General features: G+C 44.9%; 1 protein-coding gene across 5 annotated transcripts in view; it reads right to left on the bottom strand.

Annotated features, from left to right (window-relative positions):
* The window catches only part of SMAD2 (SMAD family member 2), a 49089-nt gene extending 43003 nt beyond the window's left edge, over positions 1 to 6086 (bottom strand). For all 5 annotated transcript variants that reach the window (XM_088054075.1, XM_014257054.2, XM_014257052.2 and 2 more), the window contains exon 1: positions 5980 to 6086. The gene's annotated coding sequence lies outside the window, so the exon portion shown is untranslated. The remainder of the gene's footprint in view (positions 1 to 5979) is intronic.
* Positions 6087 to 15036: the final 8950 nt, after the last annotated feature.

Raw genomic sequence — 15036 nt, forward strand, 5'->3', positions numbered from 1 at the left:
CTCGCCTCTTGCTAAGAATGTACCAGGCAGAAATCTAGAGAAACATTCTTCATCCACTAAAAAAAAAAAAGTAAAACATGTTCTTCCCCAAAATGCACACAGAACATAGTCTTTACCAATGTTTCAAGAAACATTTCCACATTGCTACAATGGCCTCAGTTTAAATATATGCTGAATATGTAACAACCCCTCTTACTCTAAGTGTTTTTTTGTGATTCCCTTGTAGTTTACAGCCAACACCCTCAAAAAGACTGAGCATTCACAGCCTTTGCTTTTAAAAGGAGCTCAGATGTGCTTCACCATCACTTACTCTTTGCACCATGACCCCTTTGCTCTCTTCTGCTGAGGCCCAATGGCCCAAATCTGATTTTTTTCCTTCCTGTGCACTACTTGCAATATCCACTACAACACACCAAGATTCAGGGTGTGCTGTACTCTGTAAATAACTGGAGGCAGATTTTCAGGATCCCTTTCCAAGCTCAACTGTAGTTGAACTAGTAGTACCAGGTCAGCAGTGTGTTCCACAGCAGAAAACTTCCACTTCATCCCTTTCCATCCCCAGTCCATCTCCAGACTGTGCCTTCAAACTGCAGCTATGGATACTCAGGGAGTACTCACTGTTACCCAGAAAGGTACAAAAGTTCCTTTAGATTGCTGGAACACAGAGAGCATGTGATGTTACTCCCAAAAGTTTAAGACTGGAAAAGCTACAAATTGCCTAACTTTGGTGGTATTTGTTTCATCTCTGCCCCCGCAGCATATCTCTGCTCCCTGATGCACACATGTTTCTATAGTTGGTCAAACAGTGTCATAGTTGGCAACTTCTAAAGTCAAAGTTTGAGTCATGTCTGCTATTATTCCATTCTACTGTAGCTCTCTGGAACAAGTATTAAATATTAAGCCCATGATCCCTGCAATAACTAAGCATAAAAGATGAAGAAAACCTTAAGGGCAGCATGCTAGCAGACTAAAATCTTCAAGGGAAATTTTCCTTTCCTGAATGTCTGGAACATACTATAAACACACTAGTGCTACCAAAAATATCAAGTGATTTCTGGCTAATTTATTCTAAAGCCTTATGCAACATATTTCATATCAGTCTGCTTATTCATCTTAAACTTGAAATAAAGAAATCTGATCTCTCCTGGTTTTACTAGAAGTATTCTGGCTTAAAAGAATTTCATTTGCAAGAGCTCTTCTGGAATAAAGAGGACAAAAGTTAAGCTCCTAAGGAAAGAAGATCGAGGAAAATAATTTGTGGTATTTGAGAGAAAGTCTACAAGCTCATTTCCTCCCTGTTTAGTCCCATTTTTGAGATTTTTTTACAGGCAATGTTTTGTTAATTAATTCTGGAATCTGGACAAGATTCTTTATCAATTTCACCAAGTGCACAATGTACACCTGAATTCAGTATGAACTTTAAACTAAAATCAAAGTCAGTCTTTTCCATTTCTGATAGAATACACTCTAGCTTAAATGACTCAGTGAAAAGGACAAGGGAAGTCTATCACACCCACCATTCCTCCAAAAACTGCCTTTCAAGATTCCAGGAGGGCCAACTCTTTCATTTCATACAAACAGACACCTGGTTTTGTGATACTTTTCTGAAGAACTGCCAGAAAAAAAAAAAAAATGATATGGTGCTCATTCTTACTCAGGTCAGAGCAGGGCTGCATTCCCTCACTGAGGTTTGGGTGTTAGGGTTTGTTTTCCCCTTTGGAAGGGGAGTTCAGCCCTACTAATGCCCTCAGACTCCAGTTTAGGTTTTCAGCCAATCAGCCCAGCAGGGGAATGGCTCTGGAGAGCTCCTATCCCAAGGAGCTCTGGCCAGCTCAGCTCAGAGACCAGAGCTCCAAGCTGCAAGACCAAGGTCGTGGTTCTGTTTTGACACAAGCTGATGAAGTTCAAGTCATGATACTTTTGACCTTGGAGGGCAGGAGGAGCAAAGGGATTTCCTCCTCTCAGCCAGCTTTAGAGTGAGAAACTGAACCATGTCTATACAGAGATGCAATTTACACATTCATTTTTATGTTTGCTGCACTCTAGTATTGCAATGCATCGCGAAACGCTACAGCACTATACTCATTGAAAACATACTTACTCACCTATTATGACTGTGTGTCTTGCTCACTCCATGAAGTTTATGAAACAAATGAGAGAACTCAAATTTCTCATATATAGAACTAAACAAGCATAATCATGATCTTAAAGCTTGGGAAGCTGGATTTTTCTTCAATTGCTAAGGGCTACCTCAAATTGTAGCCAGTGCTGTGAAAAGCACTGTGAAATTCACAGTGCTGTGAATACACCATGAAAAGGTGTATTGCTATTGAAAAATTAGCACTGCATCTAAAACATGCACTCATGGCATACAAAAATTGCCTGCAACAGGAGACATGAGAAGGAACTTAACTGACCTTTAGTTAAACTATTGGAGAGACCAATGTATTTTAGCAACTCTCCTAAAACTGCAGAAGAGGACAGCTATCACAACTTTTATTGGTAGTTGGCCAATCCACCTGTCTCTAAAAAGATGCAAAATTCTTCTACTGACTTAGTATTATGAACAACATCAGAGTACTGCTTCTTAAAACTCAAAGGACATTAACAGCCCCAGAAAAGCAGTAACTAAGCACTCCAAACCACAGCAGTTTAAGCCCTTCTCACCTCATTAATTTTGACTAAAATTTTCCATGTGCAACAGGCAAGTGTCAGCTTCATTATTTTAGAAAATAAATACTCCTGGGCTAAATTTGACAGGAATATTCACAGAGCTGCTATCAGTTACCTAGGTACCTGTTTCAGTTTATAGCTTAGCAGCTCCTCCACTTCGTTAAAGCCCAAACAATTGTATTTAACAATTAGTTAATGCCAGTTCACTTTCAATAGAGGCCTAATGTTCCTCAGACAAGCCAGTCCCCCACCCCCTTGATAAGCAGGGTTCCATTATGTTATGTATCTGATGTTAACCTCTTATTGCTCCAGGGTTTTAAACCAAACTCAAGCTCCAGACTAAACTGACGGGAGACTCAAGAGCTCCTCGCTTGCGGTCTCTGCTTGGTCTTCATACTGTGGCTGTCAAACACATAATCAGAGTAAAAAGTCATCTGGAATGAAGGCTTACTGTTTGACACCGAGTTTCTATTACTGGAGGTGGAGAGGAATGTTTAGGAAGGTTTTTGCAGTAGCCAATTTCTTCTAGCCCAGAGAATATTGAGCACAGGGCTGCCTGTACTCTCCATTCTATTACAAAAACCTAATCCCATCGCATGACCTGCAGCAATTCAGTTTAACAAATCAACAATTACAAATATTTTGGCAAAGTAAGCTTAGGTATTGTTTGCCTCTCGGCACAGTTCACAATCAGTTTATGGCTTTATGATAAAAGTCATTAAATCCAATCTGAAAAGCAGAATTTACAGCTCACTTAGCAAGTCAGGCCCATAAATGGATGCTTTCAATTACAGGGCATTTACATGCACAACCATTAAGGCAGCATTGAATACATTTGAAAACTCTGGAATACTTTTTATAATAATTAAAACTTTGCGTACTGTTCTTCATACAAACAAAACTTAGGAATTTGCTTCAGTCTCAAGCAGAGCTCAGTTTCATTGTTACCCAGAATATACTACAAAGCCTGTTCTCCAAGTGCTTTTGTGGGAAAGGGATTAGAAAGATGGAAACAAGGTTTGTTTTTAAAGTTGCCCTCAGTTGCAGGGAGGGTTTTCTGAGCTCAAATAAACTCAATTATATCAACTGGTACTCAAGACTTCTGAAAGATCAAGTGGAACAGGAAGATGGAGGAGGACCCAGGGTGAGCCTTGCATTTGGAGATGCGCTGTGCAATTCCAGCATATTTGATTTTGTTGGTGAATGTAGCTGCTGGGTAGAAGGAAACAAGAGAACAGTTCAGAATCCAATTCTTTAAACTCATTTTTTCAATTGCCCTGTTTCTTTCACTGTTAAACAGAACCTCAGCAAAACTGATTAATTCTTCTCCAAGGTTCTATGATGCACATCCAGCCTCTTCAATAAAGAAAACTGGATCTTCAAACACTTACACTCCTTTTGGTGACTGTTGTTGTATCTGACCCACACAACCGCAGAACAACAATGAGCTGCCAGGTTACTCTTTTCAACACCCCAATATGCTGTTCAACATATGCTCAGACTCACCTTTAAGTGGAAACCACCTTAAACAAGACCCTCCCCTTCCACTTCTTAAAGGCATTTGTAACTTATGTTATCTTTCATCATGATAGTGCTAAGCAAAGGGGGGAAGGGACTTCACAAACACCTCCTTTACTCACACTCTCATCCCCGAGTTCACCAGAGCTTGTAAACTTTAGAAGTTTGAAAGCTGTGCCTCAAAATGAGCACACAAATAGCCCACTCATGCACCAACACCTCGACGAAGCATGAGAAAATCTAAACAAGCAACCTCGCTCTGCTGGCCTCTCACCTCAACCAGAGGGTGTTTCTTTCCCAGCCTGGAGAACAGAGCAACGACTAATCAGTCCCTCAATACAGAGTCCAGCCCCGACAGAAATAATGTCATGAATCAGTTCGAAAGTACAGCTCTCCAGGCTAAGACAGAACACTTGAGAAAAGAAAAACCTGCTGTTACCTGTGGTCTCCTAACAAGCTGTTATTACAAACCTCTCGCTACTGATGGAATCTAACTAGTTTATACCTGTGGACTGTGATAGCACGAGCTCCACACACAATATACACAGGCTGCAGTTTTTTTGGAGACACTTGCTTTGGTGAACCCAGTAAACAAACTTTTTTCTAATGCTATCCCGCTCGCAAGCATTTGAAAAGAGCACAACACACGTGCTGGGTTTTTCTCAGTCAGAGACTGTGACGGACAACCAAAGAGACACAAGACCAGCCTGCAGCCTGAATCCCAGCAGTTCAACAGCTCTCCACAATCATCGTAAGAGCTCTCCACTCATTCACACGCTTTTTTCCGTTCTTTTATTTCCCCAGAGTGACGACTAAAAGACCACACTGTATTGCACTTCTCTTCCCCTCCACTCTCCACAAAAAGAAAAAAGAACCCAAACAAGCAGGAACTCCACAACTCTGCAGCAACAACACCGACCACTTGCCCTTATCACGACACAGCTTTCATTTCCCCGTGCACTTAACGAGACAGATGAGGCACTTACCAGGTTGTGTTTGTTTACAAACAATACCCAGAGATGGAGCTGCCACAGCTTCTCTGGGCAACCTGAGTCAGTACCTAGCTACCCTCGCAGGGATGAATTTCTCCCCAGTATCCCACCTACCCTTGCCCTCTGACAACACACAGGCTGCTGCAGCATTAAAGGCATGAATAAAACCGGTAATCTCAAGTCCTGTCTCACGCGGGCTGTGTGTATTTTAAACCCGCGGCTCTGCAGACAAGGAGAGGGGACAGACAAGAGGGTGAGGCAAAACCTCGCAATGCCAAACACAAACTTCGAGCTCCAAACACAACTCATCACCCCACACCGCTCCTAACTTTGTCCTCCAAAACTCCACGGAGTTTCGCACACCTAACCCTGACTGCACGACCACGAGACACATGGGGGTGTCCTGGGCAACGCTAGGAGCTGGACGCGATGATCCTCGTGGGTCCCTTCCAGCTCGGCATATTCTGCGGACTCCTGCAAGGAAAACACACCGGGCACGGAGGGAGAGAGCGAGGGAGAGAAGGAGCAGCACAACTTCTTTATTCCCCCTCCCCTCACCCACACATACACACGGGCGGCACAGCCCGGCCCTCCCACCACAGCCCGGGGGTAATGCCGGCGGGAGCAGGATAACCCAGCCCGGGTCCCAACACAACAAAAAGGGCGAGGGCGTAGGGAGGCGCCCCCGGCCCCGCTGGGACCAGGCCCGGACGGTTCCTCACGGCCCGCGCAGCGCCAGCGGTGCGACCCTGCCCATGGGGCACGGACCCCAGACCCGGCACCCACCAGCACGTACCGGGAGTCACCAGGATTCGCCGAGAGCCACCGCTCCTTCCTCTCCTTCTTCCTCCTCTCCCCTTCCTTATCCTCCTCCGTCTCCCCGAGTGCTGTGCGGCCGCCGCCTCTTCCCTCAGCGTTACCTCCTCCGAGGGCCCGCCCCTCGGGCCGCCCCGCCCCCGCCGCTGGGCGGGGAAGCGGCCCATTGGCCGCGTTTATCTTTTCCTTAAAGAGCCGCACTGCGATTGGTCTAAGGGTCTAATTGGCAGCCAGAATCGCCAATGGAATGCCCGCAGTGTTAGAAAAAAAGACAAGGGAAGGGGAGTGGAAGAAACAGGCGTGAGGCGAGGGAGGCGGGTCGGGGTCGCAGCGCTCATTGGTTAGATTGACTGTCAGTCACAGCCCGCGTGCCCGCCGCGGGAGGTTGATCGAGGCTTATCGGAGGTTTGGGTGAACTGCAGCAGCGCAGCCGCAGTGCGGCGCTCCGGCTCCGTATCCTTCCGCGGCGGGCACGGTGCGAGCCGAGAAAAAGTGCGTTGATTCCCGGTGGGAATTGCCGCTGGACTCCAGCTGGGGTCTGCACGGGTGGGCACTGGTACCTGGCTCCTACCGGCAATAGTGTCACACCATGACGAGGGCAGCCACCGCCTCCTTGTGCCGGCGCTGCTGAGGCGCCTCCAGTGCTGGGACAGCTCTGGGCCCCTCAGCACAGGAGAGACACCGAGGGGCTGGAGCGTGTCCAGGGCAGGGAACGGAGCTGGGGAAGGGGCTGGAGCCCCAGGAGCGGCTGAGGGAGCTGGAAAGGGGCTCAGCCTGGAGAAAAGGAGGCTCAGGGGGCCCTTGTGGCTCTGCACAAGTCCCTGGCAGGAGGGGACAGCCGGGGGGGTCGGGCTGTGCTGCCAGGGAACAGGGACAGGAGGAGAGGGAACGGCCTCAGGCGAAGTTGAGGTTGGATATTGAGGAAATTCCTTCAGGGAAGGCTTGTCCAGCCCTGGCAGAGCTGCCCAGGGCATTGGTGGAATCTCCATCCCTGGAGGGATTTGAAAGCCATGTGGATGTGGATGTGTGGAACATGGGTCAGTGTTGGCCTTGGCAGTGTTGGGGGAATGGTAGGACTCACTGGTCTTGAAGGGCTTCACCAGCCTAAACGATTTTGTGGTTCTAAATATATTCAAACTGCCCAAATCTCCATGTTCCACAACGGCACAACAGTTCCAGGCCAGGCGTCCTGAGGTGTTACACGGCCACAAGGCAACCCCGGATACTTCCCAGCCTCCCTCTGCTGTGTCCACCCCATACTCAGTAACTCTTAACACAGCAGTTTTCCCCCATGGGTTGGGGGTGGTTTTAGCTACTGCCTTCAACAGTCTCTGCAAAACTTTAATCATTTGTGTTGAGGTAATGGTGAAAGAAAACCAAATTCCTTCACCTCCTCAGGGACCCAGGGTCACCACAAGGGAATGTTTGGGACAGTGCATATTTGGGGACCCATCAGTCTGTGAAACCCATGGTTGTTCTGCCTGCAGAGACCCTTGCAGTGATGCTCAGCAGGTTCCCTGGGGCTGTTCAGCCTGGAAGAGAGAAGGTTGTATGGAGACCTCACAGCACCTTCCAGTATCCAAAAGGGCCCACAAAGAAGCCAGAGGGGGCCTCTATGTCAGGAACTGCAGTGACAGGACAAGGGGGAGTGGGTAGAAATTGAAAGAGGGGATCTTTAGGTTAGATATTAGAAAGAAATTCTTTTCTATGAGGGTGGTGAGACACTGGGGCATGTTGCCCAAGGAGGTCATGGATGCCCCAAGCCTGGAAGTGCTCAAAGCCAGGTTGGATGGGGCTTGGGGCAGCATGGTCTAGAAGGTGTCAGGAAGGTGTCCCTGCTCATGGCAGTGGGGGTCAGGACTAGATGAACTCTAAGGTCACTTCCAACTCCTTAACCTTCTATGATTTTATGAGTGGGAAGCCACAAGGTGGGAGTTTAATGGGTTTTTTTGGGGTGAGAAGGTCAGTTCTGGATTTGCTCTAAGTCTGTTGGAGATCCTCTGGGTTATTTTTTTGCTTTTGCCTTTTTGATACTTAATATATATCTTTTATCTCCACTTCAAGCCGCTTCCTTTACACCTGAGGTCACATCTCCCTAATGTAGCAGTTGTCTCTCCAGAGTCATGCTCATCTTCTAGACTGAAAGGGTTTCTGGACTCAGTGATGTAGGTGTTATGATTCAGTGTCTTGGGCACAGGTCCCACCTCAACAGGGTTCGCATTCCCAGCAGCCAGGTGAAACACCTCACAGTATTTAGCCCTTCTACAGAATGTGGACTCACAAAAATCCCACTCTTGACTCTTTTGTGCCTTTTTGTGCCTTTTTGTGCCTTTTTGTGATTTTCCAGACATGTGGCTTAATTTTTTGGTAGCATTTTCACCCAGTCCCAAACGTTAGAGATTCAAGGTAGTTGTGAAATTAATAGTGAAGTGAAATGGAGAAGATCCCCTCTGCAGACAAAGCAAAGCATCTGAGAGATTGCCATCATGTTTTTGAAAGATAAGGTGTTCCAGTCCTGTTGTGCCTGGAAACGTATACAGACTATTCAGCCAGCACAGCACTTGTTTTGTGGAGGTTTCACTGCATTCAGGGAGATTTTTATTTTTTTTTCTATGAAGAGTAAGTTAATTAAGCTCAGTTTTCATATGTATTTGCGTCAGACATTCCCTTCACCTCTCCTCTGCAACAGACTCGTGGCTCCCTCTCCTCCTATCTCCAAGGCTTATTCCTGATACATCCAAATCTCCCTTCTATGTCCCCAGCCTACTTGTCTTGGCCTTCTGTCTGGAGCAGCACATGCTGTGCCTGGTTGAGGGATGTGTGTACTCTGGCTGGCCAGCTGCCTGCCCCTTATCTACTGCCAAGGAAGCCAAGCAGTGCTGATAAGGGCTGAGCTCTCCCTGCCTTTCTCCCTGGCAGAGCACTTAACAACACGTGTCTTCTCTAATGCAGCCGCTGTTTGCCATGGAGCTAGACTGACTTTGTATTTCCAGAAGCTCTGCTTCTCTTTCAGGTGTGGTTGAAATCAGTCAAAAGGTTGGCCAGCTTATACTGGGGGACCCTAACACACCCCCCCACACACACAAAAATCCAACATTTGCATAAACCTTTCTCTAGGAAAGGAAATTGCAAGCAGCAGGAGGAAGAAAGTGAATGGAAGAAGGCAGCATCAGAGCTGCAAATCCCAGAGCCCAGAAGTTACCTGAGAAGCAGGGTGGTTGTGGAGAAGGCAGGCAGGTAGGATGTGCATCTGCTCTAGAAAGATGAGCTCCCAGCTGTATGCCTGCACCTCCAGGAAGAACATTGATTTAGATGGGTTATTAGAAGTTTTTTTTGTTTTTTTATGAGGGTGGTGAAGCACTGGCACAGGTTGGCCAGAGAGCTGGTGGATGCTGCAACCCTGGAAACATTCAAGGTCAGGTTCGACTGGGCTTTCAGACACCTAATCTCATTGAAGATATCCCTGCCTTTGGCAGGGGAGCTAGACTGGATGACTTTTAAAGGTCTCATCCAAATCCAAATCCAAACTATTTTACAATTCTGTGAAATAATACTTGATTTTAGTAAAAGAAATTGTAAAACTTGATCCCTGACACCAAAGCTGGATATTGCTATGTCCTATTAATTAATCACAGAATCCTAGAATGGTCTGGGCTAGAAGGTTGGAAGTTCATCTCATTCCACTCCCCTGACATGGGCAGGGACACCTTCCACTATCCCAGGTTGCTCCAAGCCCTGTCCAACCTGGCCTTAGACACTTCCAGGGATCCAGGGGCATCCACAGCTTCTCTGGGAAACCTGTGCCAGGGCCTGCCCACCCTCAAAGGGAATGATTTCTTCCAAAAGTCTAACCTAAATATTTTCTTTTTGTAGTTTAAAACAATCTCCCCTTCTCCTTTCACTATCTGTTGTGCAAAAAGTTGCTCTCCATCTTTTTATAATATCCCCACTGAAAGCCTTCAGTGAGGTCTCCTTGGAGCATTCTCTTCTCCAGGTGAACACCCCCAGCTCTCCCAGGCTGGCTGCAGAGCAGAAGGGCTCCAGCCCTGGCAGCAGCTCTATGACCTCCTCTGGACTCGCTCCAGGTCCGCATGTTTCTCAAACCATGTAGCTCAGCACATTTTGGACATTAGCAGTTAAGTACAAATGGCTGCCAGTCCCATTTGGATTTGAGGCTGCAGTGTGAGAACGTGAGCATCTCCCTTAAGGTCTCTGAATGTGTGTGAGGGGTTCAGCATCCTCACAAGGACATTCATGTGCAGAGACAGCAACATCTCAGTGGTATCTGTCATCTGTCTGCTAAAAGGAACAAAGGAGGTTGAGCAACTTGGTTTAGTGGAAGGTGTCCATGCCTGTGGAACAAGATGATCTGCAAGGTCCCTTCGAACCCAAACCATTCTGTGCTGGTATGAAATAATCTAGGACCTAAAAAAACATGATGAAGCAGTAGCTGGCTGTGCTGTGCTACAGAGGATACACGTGGACTTCCCAAACCCTGTGGCCAAAGGAGATACAATGTCAATATCTGATAACTTCAAAGACACCTAGGATTTCTGAATGACCCAACACTAGCAGATATTCCTGCATGAAGGTAGAGACAAGTGCAAAGTGCAATGCCAGGAAGACAGGTCTTGGAGGCAGAGCAGATAGTTTTTGTGTTGAAGTCATTATTACCAACATGTCAATGTTGGTGTTAAACTGAAAAAAATGGAGGAGCATTGAGCAGAGTTGTGATACAAAAAGATTAACCAGCGTGTTCAATACAGATAACAATGGAGGAATCCTCACCCTGGTCTGTAGTTTGCTCATGAGGGGAGCTGAAGGGTCAGGCTCTGATCTCTTCCCTCTGGTGGCCACTGACAGGACCCAGGGAACAGCTGGAGCTGTGCCGGGGTGGTTCAGGTGGGATATCAGGGAAAGGTTCTTCCCCCAGAGGGTGCTGGCACTGCCCAGGCTCCCCAGGGAATGGGCACGGCCCCAGGGCTGCCAGAGCTGCAGGAGCCTTTGGACAGCACTGCCAGGGGTGCCCAGGCTGGGATTGTTGAGGTGTCTGTGCAGGGCCAGGAGCTGGACTCTCCCAGAGCTCCAGGAGCATTTGGACAATACCCTCAGGGACAGGGTGGGATTGTTGGGGTATCTGTGCAGGGCCAGAGGTTGGACTCATGGTCCTTGTGGTTCCCATCCAGGTCAGAGTATACTGTTAACTTCTGTAAATAAAAACAACACACTTCTGTGTATAAAAACAACCACAATTCCAGGGAAAACCACTGGTAAATGTTCCTAGATTTCTTAGCTCATTCTGTTGAAGAACTATTCTGTACTTCAATAGGTGCTTTGTCTCTTGCATCACTGGCTGCAGTGTTGCTTCCCTGCTTTCTCTAAATGCCATCCAAGCACGTTATTTTCCCTCCAAACTTACATGGACGTAACTCTTCCCTTGCACAAATCTGCAAAAGATTATGAAAGAGGGAATGGCACTGAGTCTGGAAGCTCTGAAAGGGACAGATTCCCTTTCACTCTGCATCACTTCATGGCCAAACATGGAAACAGCTTGTCCACGCCATTGCAGGACTGTCTGCCATGGGGGAAGCAGTACAACACTGGCAAAAACCACCCCTGCTGTTGGTACCAGCATGAAAAACTCCTGGAGGGCTGAAACTGTGTGTTCCTCAGAGGGTTAAATGTGGATTAAACCCCTTTTCCTTGTATCTCATCAAGCTTGCACACAGCTTCACACTGTATCAGTTCTTCTGGAAGCACAAAAAGGGTTAAAGAGAAAACCACACTCTGCTTTCCCCATCACATCATGAGGAACATGTCAGTTGATTTTCAAGACAAGTAATGTCTGGCATACCGTCAAAACAGGCATTGCATTAAAGTGACTAGAGAGGAGCGTTAGCATCATACATTTAAATAAAGTCATTGCACGAGGGATAAAAATCTCCAAAATAAACAGCAACTTTACTCAGTCATACCAGCATAAATTAAATACTCACAAAACTTCTCAAACATTAAAAAAAATGCTGCAACCTAGGGCTGGGAATAACAGCAAAATACATTAAAAAGGCATTGCATATTTCTGTTACTCTTATCTTTCCAATAATGAAATTATTAATTATTTCAGTAATGAAATGAATAACCTCTGAAACCTTGAAACACAAATCTGTTCACTACCTCTTCTAAAATGCAGAAGTATGTTTCCAATATTACACAAATCACTGTCACTTCAGACTGGGCTGTTGGGAGATTTCAAAACAAAGCCAAAAAAAAAAAGAAGAGGAATCAGTTCCACAGTGAAAAAAATATTGACAAAAAATAAGACTTGACAGCTCTTGATGTAAGCCTGCTGTGCCTGTCCTATCCCCTTGGCAAAGCAGACTTCAGAAATAACCACTATTCAAAATAATTGGCTAAAAGCAAAGTTCTGCCTTTCTGACCCATCATCGCACAAACTGGTCGGTGTTTGTGGTATAAAGTACAGGGCTCTCATCACATGGAATGGAGTTAGACATAATCCTTATAAGTGACATCCCCCTTGAGATATTCATAGCACAGTGAAAAGACCTATATATCTGTTCTAAATTTACACTGTATAATTTTGATGAGTAAATGATTAAACTGCCTTAACTTACCTTAATTCCTATTGCCTTTGTGCACATAAACCCAGTTGCTCTGAGTAACCAAAAGCATAATGAATTGACAGCTTGGGCACAATCAGACACTCGAATTTTTAATTCCTTTGCTGAATTGTCTTGCTTGATTTTGTGCTGAAATTGACAGGAAACTTTCATGCACCTAAACTGGCTTTTCCTTCCCCAATTCTGGTTCTTATTGCTTAGAAACTTTTCATGTTGCCAGCATTTCTGTTTTTCCTCAGATTATTCCTTTGTCCTTTTTTATTCTTCCAAATACTGCACCATTCATCTGCCTACATCCTTTATTTTGGATTAGTTGATTAGAAACACATTTATGCTAACCCCAAATAAGCCATCATTAAAGTGAAATAGCCTTGTTTACAAAGAGATTTACACAAGTTTATCTCTACTGACTTAAATAAACAAGTGTAATTTGTGAGTAGGCCTGGGGGACAATAGCTTTGTTTCTGCATTAATGGTAGGCCTTGGTCCAGGAAGGATTTGAGTACGTGTTTAAATCTATGCAGTGAATAAGCCAGTGGGACCAGTCATAGAAGCAAAATTCAGCATAAATACAAACCTGGTATGATTAATTTTTTTATCATCTTTATTTCATTTTTCAGTTTGCTTTTTCCAGGAAGCTGACATTAATTCATTACACTGAAATCTTCAAAATAATCAAGAAAAAAATAGTTTGTGCCTCTGTAGGAAGGATCAAAATAAACCAATTTATGCCATGATCAGTTATTGCAATACAGTCTGTTTCTGTTTTACACTGTGTAAGAGGCACTATGCTAATTAAGCATATGTTTGTATAGATTAGTCTCAATGAGATTTACCCCAGTTTTCTACACCATCTGTGCAAGATTGGTAGCCGAGTTGGGAGTGATCTCTGTATATATTGTCTATACTTGATTGAGTTGAAGAAGTGTTTACAACACTTTGAAATAGACGTTTTCTTTTTGTTATTATTGGTCTAGCAACTTTTATTTAGGAATTTTGGCCATTCTCCTTGTGTTTTCAAAAAGTAGTGATTTATGACATTATCAATTTAAAAGTTTTGATTAAAAGTTATCATCTTAAAAGATTTATTCTGATGGACCAAATAAATCAAGCAAGACTTTAAAGGACCTGACAAATCCCTTCTTGCTTAGATTCATTTAGAGATATAAAACATATATTACTGTTTAGCACATGAAGATAACACAAAATAAAAATGTTGCTATAAAAAAAATTAGGCCTTAAAAATATAGTGGGACTTTATCACTACAAAGCTGTCATGTTGTTTATTTTAGCTCTTGGCATTTATCATGATGAATAACTGATGCAAAAAAAAAAAAAAAAAAAGTCTGTCCTTCTCACAGTGCTTGCAGCCAACTGATAGCTTTTTCTGTGTAATCCCCAGGAAAGCCTGTGTCAGAGCCTCCATCCCTGGCATTCCACATTTACCAGGGGCTGGTTTTGTCATCTGGGGTGACAGGAGAAGGAGCTCTTTGCTCTGGACAGCCCTGGAGCAATGCTGTGACAGCCGCTGTGTTTACGAGGACGCTGGGGAGAACACGAGGAGTTACCCCAGCACTGCTGGCTGGTGTAAGAATCGGCTGGCAGTGTCCTCCCCCAGTTTTGGATCAAGCTGGTGCAAGAAGCTGGGCATATGTCCTCTCTCAGCACAGCAAACTCCACTCTGCAGAAGCAAGTTTTGCCCTGTTTTATACGTAAGAAGTGCCTTGCTGGCAGCACAGACCAGATCTCACCAATATGTGGGCAATCATTGTCCTCATGCCATGTTCTGGCTGCAAGACACCAAGAGGCTAAAAATTAACATTTTACCAGACTCTTCAAATTTATGACTAAGATGGATCATTACAGACATTTCTGTATATTGTTCACTTCAAAGACCAAATAATTTCCCCCAAAGGATCCCTCTTTGGGTCCACAACTTTAGCAGCTGTGAGCTGTTGCAGGAGAGGCAGCTTGGCTCCCATGACAAACTTGGGTTGAAGAAGGATCTCCTATTTGCCTGGTAGGTTGGTGTGATGAAAATGGGGCCTCTCTCTTTTATCTTCATGCCATCAGATCTCATTACACCTTTTTGTCGGTTTGGTTTGGTTTTCTTACACTAATGTCTTCACATACAAATCTTTATCACATGTAAGCATTTGGCTACTGGGAGTGAGACACCTCAGTGGGTTTTTTTCCCAAGTAAACACTCTAAACCAAGTTTCTTTGGTCTTTCCCTGCTAGGAGGATTTCCAAACTTCCATGTTTATCTTAAACCCTCTTTATCTCTTCAGTTTTCTTTTAAAAGCATGGACATTGAAACCATGAACTGCCCTTTACTTCATTTACAGTGGTACAACAGTTCTCTGCCTTAATATTAAGTTGTCTTCTGTTTATGCATT

Source organism: Pseudopodoces humilis, chromosome 4, assembly GCF_049639895.1.
Source record: "Pseudopodoces humilis isolate 2021_Gansu_Grassland_sample_001 chromosome 4, ASM4963989v1, whole genome shotgun sequence".
Lineage (NCBI taxonomy): Eukaryota > Metazoa > Chordata > Aves > Passeriformes > Paridae > Pseudopodoces > Pseudopodoces humilis.